Here is a 7,326-nt window from a genome sequence, read left to right as displayed (position 1 = left end):
AATATAAGGGCAAGGGGAAGTACAATGAAAAAAAAAGACTTAGAGTATTTAGTTCTATATATTTTTTAAATTTTATTTATTAATTTTAGAGAGAAAGAAGGGGAGAAAGAGACAGACAGAAACATTGATCTGTTCCTGTATGTGCCCTGACCGGGCATCGAACCTACAGCCTTTGCTTATCAGGATGAGACTCTAACCAACCAAGCTAGTTGGTCAGGGCTAGTTCTATATTTTAAGGTGCATTTATACAAAATCTCTGACAGTCTAAAATCAACAGGAAAATTTCTATGTAAGGAGTGTCAATATCATAAATGGTGACTCCAAATTCTCCCTGATATTATTTAGGGTTTTTTTTTGTTGTTGTTTTTTACAGAGGTAGAGATAGACAGGGACAGACAGACAGGAATGGAGAGAGATGAGAAGCATCAATCATCAGTTTCTCGTTGCGCGTTGCGACTTCTTAGTTGTTCATTGATTGCTTTCTCACATGTGCCCTGACCGTGGGCCTTCAGCAGACCGAGTAACCCCCTGCTGGAGCCAGCGACCTTGGGTCCAAGCTGGTGAGCTGTTTGCTCAAGCCAGATGAGCCCGCGCTCAAGCTGGCGACCTCGGGGTCTCGAAGCTGGGTCCTTCCGCATTCCAGTCCGACGCTCTATCCACTGCGCCACCACCTGGTCAGGCTATTTAGTTCTTTGATTCACACAAAGAAGATTCACCTGGCTCAAGAAGATTCTCCCCCCCCCCCCCCCCCAATAAGGAGCCTTAACAGGTGCTCCTATATCTTTGTCACTTTGGGAAAAGGTAATATTTTTCTCTGAAGATTTTTACTGGTATTATAGAAAAATATTGGGCAGTAATATTCTCCAAAGACTCTCTATAGAAAAATTATAGCTAGAATACTAGAAAAGTATTGCTGCCCTTGAAATTGAGATTGTTATTATTTAATTTCTTCTATCAATATGATTTTTAAATAATGTATTATTTCTGCAAAAGCTGAATGAAGAAACTTTACAAACTATTATTTAATGCTAATTAGAAGCCATAGGCACATCCTTTCTCTCTGGAGCATACCCACAACTTTCCCTCTTTCCTTCCCTCCAGCATGTTTGTTCTGTCTTTTTCCTAAGCAACAAGCGCCCTTCTTCTGACTCTGTAACTTGTTTCCTGAGTCCACACAGTCCAGCTGGCTCATTTCTTCTACCTCTGTGACGAAGAAGAAGAAGAAGAAGAAGAAGAAGAAGAAGAAGAAGAAGAAGAAGAAGAAGAAGAAGAAGAAGAAGAAGAAGAAGAAGAAGAAGAAGAAGAAGAAGAAGAAGAAGAAGAAGAAGAAGAAGAAGAAGAAGAAGAAGAAGAAGAAGAAGAAGAAGAAGAAGAAGAAGAAGAAGAAGAAGAAGAAGAAGAAGAAGAAGAAGAAGAAGAAGAAGAAGAAGAAGAAGAAGAAGAAGAAGAAGAAGAAGAAGAAGAAGAAGAAGAAGAGCCTGACCAGGCGGTGGCGCAGTGGATAGAGCGTCGGATTGGAATGCAGAGGACCCAGGTTCAAGACCCCGAGATCGCCAGCTTGAGTGAGGGCTCATCTGGTTTGAGGAAAAGCCCACCAGCTTGAACTCAAGGTCGCTGGCTCCAGCAAGGGGTTACTGGGTCTGCTGAAAGCCACACATAAGAAAGCAATCAATGAACAACTAAGGTGTTGCAGCGCGCAATGAAAAACTAATGATTGATGCTTCTCATCTCTCTCCGTTCCTGTCTGTCTATCCCTCTCTCTAACTCACTCTCTGTCTCTGTAAAAAATAAATAAATAAATAAAATTTAAAAAAAAAAAGAAGAGGCCATTAACATGTTTCTTCATAAACCAGTGCTAATCAATAAGACATCAAAAATATATAAATTGAGCTTGCTATACTAACGAAGTCTAACCTATTCGGGTACTCTCCCCTCCATGAGACAAACCTTTATATAGACTTAGACAATGTAAAGAAAAATATATATATATAAATTATCAATTATAAATATGCAGAACAATCCCTGCCATTATCTACAGATTTCTGTAATATTAAAGTACTACAAACAACACAAAAATGAAGAGGAAAATATTTTAGAACAAGTATCAATTTTGGGTTCAACAAGCCTTTATTGAGTATCTCTCATATGCAAGTCACTTGATTATGCACCAGGGAAATAAAAATGAACATAATCTCTGCTTATATGGTATACATGATTAATTATTTTAGATAAATTTGAATGAAAACAATTATAGCCCAATTATAGAGATAAAGCACTAAGAAATGCATAAACAAAGTGTCAACCACTAATGCTCAGTATTCCTCCTATAAAATGAGGATAAACAAATCTTGCATTTTAAAACAGAAGGTGTAAGATAGTGAACTCCGTAAATTAGCTATTCTGATTTTCTGGAATGCCAGAGACATTACTTTATTACATCTTCACTTTTAATCTCTGGATAGTTAGTTAGCTCAGTTGGTTAGCATAGCAAACATTCATTCTTCATTCATTCATTTATACTTTTTGAACATCTATTATGAGACAGGCCCTGTGATGGGCACTGGTAACACAAATGTGAAGAAAATTGTTGCAGACCAAGAATCTAATGGAATAGTAATGAATAAAAGATTATGGATCAAATCATTTTGTGAAACTTTTCTGCTCCATAGCTACTGATTGATCCCTTTAGCCAGCAAAGTGCAGTGATGAACTAGAAAAAAGCTCAAAGAACATGTTCAATTGATGATCAGCCACTAGCGTCATTTATATATATAAACATTGCATCTTTTCATTAGCCCTTATATTTTGAATTAGCATTTTAGTTTTTCTGCCTTATTTCTCTAAATTAGTAACATTCTCAATGCTATAAAATTTGAAGCCTTGTGGGGGGAAAGTATTAGAAGGGTGGAGCATTTTCTTTCAATAAGTCACTTATAACTTTGTGGTATTCTCATTCGATATCAGTTGAACAATCTTTTAGAATTATATTTTAAGTCTAATTTTGTTTTTGGAAACATAACCTGGTAATTTTGCTTGTGCAATTTCTTAAGTATGTCTTAAACTAAGAAATATACTGTACAATATCTCCTGTGGTCTTTTTCACTTAGTCAACTAAAACAATAAGTAGAATAGAAAATAATGCTCTACATGCCCCGTAGCGGACTTGTGGGGTGGATCCTGGTCAGGGCGCATGCAGGAGTCTGTCTCTCTGCCTTCCCTGCTCTCACTTAATTAAATACTACTACTACTGTTAATAATGCTCTAAAGGTGGCTTGATACAATAGGAATCTGATTTTTTATAAGTTGTAGACATAAACTAGCTGCTACAAATTCGGCTTTTCACATCAGTGGATAAAAAGTATTATTAAAATAATTACCCTTGTATAAAAAAAATGCAGATAACTATGTCAAGAGAAGTGCTGTAGCTCTTCAGGATTTTTTCATAATAAATGGAAAACAATAACAAAATAACTAGAATACTCCTATAATTAGTTGCAGTAGTTTTGAAAGAGCTGTTACTTTGCCCAGATCCTATTCTTTGTTTAAATTTTGTTTGACAAGCATTTTATAAATGATTAGAGGAGGTGGTTTCTGTTTCATTAATGAAGTTGATAATGGTTAATTCCTAAAATAGAGTAAACTGTTCAAAACCAGATCAAGAATGAGAAGCCAATTATGTAGAAATTATCCAGCTGTACTAAATGTGATTTCCTTTTGCTATTAAAAATCTCAAAACATTTGAAAACACTTGAGAGAGAAAAAAAACAATTAAACCATCTATTTTGTAATTTTATTTCTTACTGTTTTGTTTAGAATTAAAAGCCACATCTAGTTTAGTTTTCAAATTCCATGAAACAGTTCCAAAACAGAAAATGGAATTCAGTTGTTCTTAATATAAAACGGAAACCAGGACAAGTTTGACACATTCTTTTGGGTTGCTTAATATGAACTCCAACTGTAGAGACTGGCTTTTTTTTTTTTTTTTAATGAGGTGAGATTCACGTAATGTAACAAAATTAACCACTTTAAAGTGGACATTTCAGTGCTATTTAGTACATCCAGTGTTATGCAACTACCATGGTTCTAAAACATTTTCATCGTTCCAAAAGGAAAGCTCATACCCATTAAGCTATTACTCCCCATTCACCCAGCCCCAGCTCCTGGCAACCACCAATTTGTGTTTTGTCTCTAATGGATTTACCTATTCTGGATATTTCATGTAATGGAATCATTGGAATGGAATCAATGGATCAATGGATAACCTTGATCTTATGTATCTACCTTCTTTCACTTAATGTTTTTGAGGTTCATCCACATTGTAGCATATACAGAGTATCAGTATTTTATTTCTTTTTTCACTGAATATTCATATCACAATTTGTTTATCCGTTCATCTATTAGCAAACATTTATATTATTTTCATCTTTTGGCTAACATGATAGTGCTGTTATGGATATGTATTTGTTTGATTACCAGTTTTTAGTGGGTAATGTACTTAACAGTAGAATTGCTTGTCATATAGTAATTCTATTTAAGTTTTTGAAGAATTACAAACTATTTTCCATAACACTGAACCATTTTACATTCCTATCAGCAATGTAGGAGGGTTCCAATTTCTCTACATGCTCACCAATATTTATTTTCTATTGGTGTGGCTTGGTTTTTTTTTTTTCTGAAGCTGGAAACGGGGAGAGACAGACTCCCGCATGCGCCCGACCGGGATCCACCCAGCACGCCCACCAGGGGCGACGCTCTGCCCACCATGGGGCGATGCTCTGCCCACCAGGGGGCGATGCTCTGCCCCTCCGGGGCCTCGCTCTGTTGCGACCAGAGCCACTCTAGCGCCTGGGGCAGAGGCCAAGGAGCCATCCCCAGCGCCCGGGCCATCTCTGCTCCAATGGAGCCTTGGCTGCGGGAGGGGAAGAGAGAGACAGAGAGGAGGGGGTGGGGGGTGGAGAAGCAAATGGGCGCTTCTCCTATGTGCCCTGGCCGGGAATCGAACCCGGGTCCCCCGCACGCCAGGCCAACGCTCTACCGCTGAGCCAACCGGCCAGGGCCTATTGGTGTGGTTTTTAACTATAATTATAGCTATCGTAAGGGGTATAAAGTGGTATCTCAAGGTTTTTTTTGTTTTGTTTTTTTACAGAGGCAGAGATAGACAGGGACAGAGAGAGATGAGAAGCATCAATCATCAGTTTCTCGTTATGCGTTGCGACTTCTTAGTTGTTCATTGATTGCTTTCTCACATGTGCCTTGACCATGGGCCTTCAGCAGACCCAGTAACCCCCTGCTGGAGCCAGCGACCTTGGGTCCAAGCTGGTGAGCTGTTTGCTCAAGCCAGATGAGCCCGCGCTCAAACTGGCGAGCTCGAGGTCTCGAACCTGGGTCCTTCTGCATCCCAGTCCGACGCTCTATCCACTGCGCCACCACCTGGTCAGGCATATCTCAAGGTTTTGATTTACATTTACCTAGTGACCAATGATGTTCAGTATCTTTTCATGTATTTGTTAGCTATTTGTATATCTTCTTTGGAGAAATGTCTATTCAAATCCTTTGCCCATTTTTCTCTTTCTCTTTCTTTCTCTTTCTTTTCTTTCTTTCTTTCTTTCTTTCTTTCTTTCTTTCTTTCTTTCTTTCTTTCTTTCTTTCTATAGAGACAGAGAGAGTTGGAGAGAGGGACAGATTGGGACAGACAGGAAGGGAGAGAGATGAGAAGCATCAATTCTTTGTGGCGGCACCTTAGCTGTTCGTTGATTGCTTTCTCATATGTGCCTTAATGAGGGGGTGGACTACAGCAGAGTGAGTGACCCGTTGCTCAAGACAGCGATCTTGGACTCAAGCCAGTGACCTTGGGCTTCAAGCCAGCAAGCTGTGGGCTCAAGCCAGCGACCATGGGTTCATGTCTATGATCCCACGCTTAAGATGTTGAACCTGCGCTCTAGTTGGTGAGCTCGTGCTCAAGCTGGATGAGCCTGTGCCCAAGCTGGTGACCTTGGGGTTTCTGAACCTAGGTCCTCTGTATACCAGTCTGATGCTCTATCCACTGCACCACCACTTGGTCAGGCTGCCCATTTTTTCAATTGGATTTTTTGTCTTTTTGGTGTTGAGTTATAAGGGTTTTTTTTTTAAATATTCTGGATACTAGACCATTATCAGATATATGATGTACAAATATTTTATGCCATTTTGTAGATTTGCTTTTCACCTTCTTGGTAATGTTCTTTGATGCACAAAAGTGTTTAGGTTTGATGATGTTCAATTTATCCATATTTTCTTTTGTTACTCATGCTTCGGTTGTTATATCTAAGAAACCATTCCCAAACCCCAAATCATAAGAGTGTTTATGTTTTTCTTCCAAGAGATTTATTGTTTTAGCTCCTATATTTAGGTCATTAAGCCATTCTGAATTAATGTTTTTATACATATAGCATAACGTAGGGTTCCAACTTCATACCTTGAAGTTAGATAGCTAATTGTTCCAGCACCATTTGTTGAAGACACTATTCCCCCATTGAATGGTATTGACACACTTACTGAAAATCAATTAGCCATAGATGTATATGATAGAAATTGGCTTTTTTTTTTTTTTTTACAGAGGCAGAGATAGACAGGGGACAGACAGACAGGAACGGAGAGAGATGAGAAGCATCAATCATCAGTTTCTCGTTGCGCGTTGCGACTTAGTTGTTCATTGATTGCTTTCTCACATGTGCCTTGACCGTGGGCCTTCAGCAGACCGAGTAACCCCCTGCTGGAGCCAGCGACCTTGGGTCCAAGCTGGTGAGCTGTTTGCTCAAGCCAGATGAGCCCGCGCTCAAGCTGGCGACCTCGGGGTCTCGAAGCTGGGCCCTTCCGCATCCCAGTCCGACGCTCTATCCACTGCGCCACCACCTGGTCAGGCAAGATTGGCTTTTAAATTACTGCAAAATCAAATGAACATTTTCATCTTACCACAAAGATTGTCAAAAATTTGATCCAGACTAATGGGGATGTGTAAGGATTTTCTAGGTGTTACATGTTCTGGTCTCTGGGATAGGAAGCACTAGTGTTTGAATCACATCTCTGCACTTACTTGTCAGTGACCTCAAGCAAATAGCAATCTGTTCCTATAGGACAATGTCCAGAAGTTTCTTAGTTAAATTAATCATTATGATTAATGCTGATTGTTGGTATGTTGACCCAAACTGCAGTCATGCTTATGAACTGTGATTCTTTTACTACAGTGACAACTGGGTGGGGAAGGGAGTTTACTGGATCTTTTCTTTATGATCAAGTGTATCGTAGAAGAAAATAGTTTGGTATTTACTCTCCCATTGCACATGCTGT

General features: G+C 39.2%; 1 non-coding gene across 1 annotated transcript; it reads left to right on the top strand.

Moving 5' to 3' along the window:
- The first annotated feature begins 1,850 nt into the window (after window positions 1-1,850).
- LOC136383654 (small nucleolar RNA SNORA28) lies at window positions 1,851-1,968 on the top strand. Its single transcript, XR_010747468.1, has one exon. It is a non-coding gene; the product is annotated as a small nucleolar RNA SNORA28 (small nucleolar RNA).
- Window positions 1,969-7,326: the final 5,358 nt, after the last annotated feature.

This window comes from Saccopteryx leptura, chromosome 11 (assembly GCF_036850995.1).
Source record: "Saccopteryx leptura isolate mSacLep1 chromosome 11, mSacLep1_pri_phased_curated, whole genome shotgun sequence".
Classification (NCBI taxonomy): domain Eukaryota; kingdom Metazoa; phylum Chordata; class Mammalia; order Chiroptera; family Emballonuridae; genus Saccopteryx; species Saccopteryx leptura.
The sequence above is the reverse complement of the archived record's forward strand: the minus strand, read 5'-3'. Positions and strand labels throughout refer to the sequence as shown.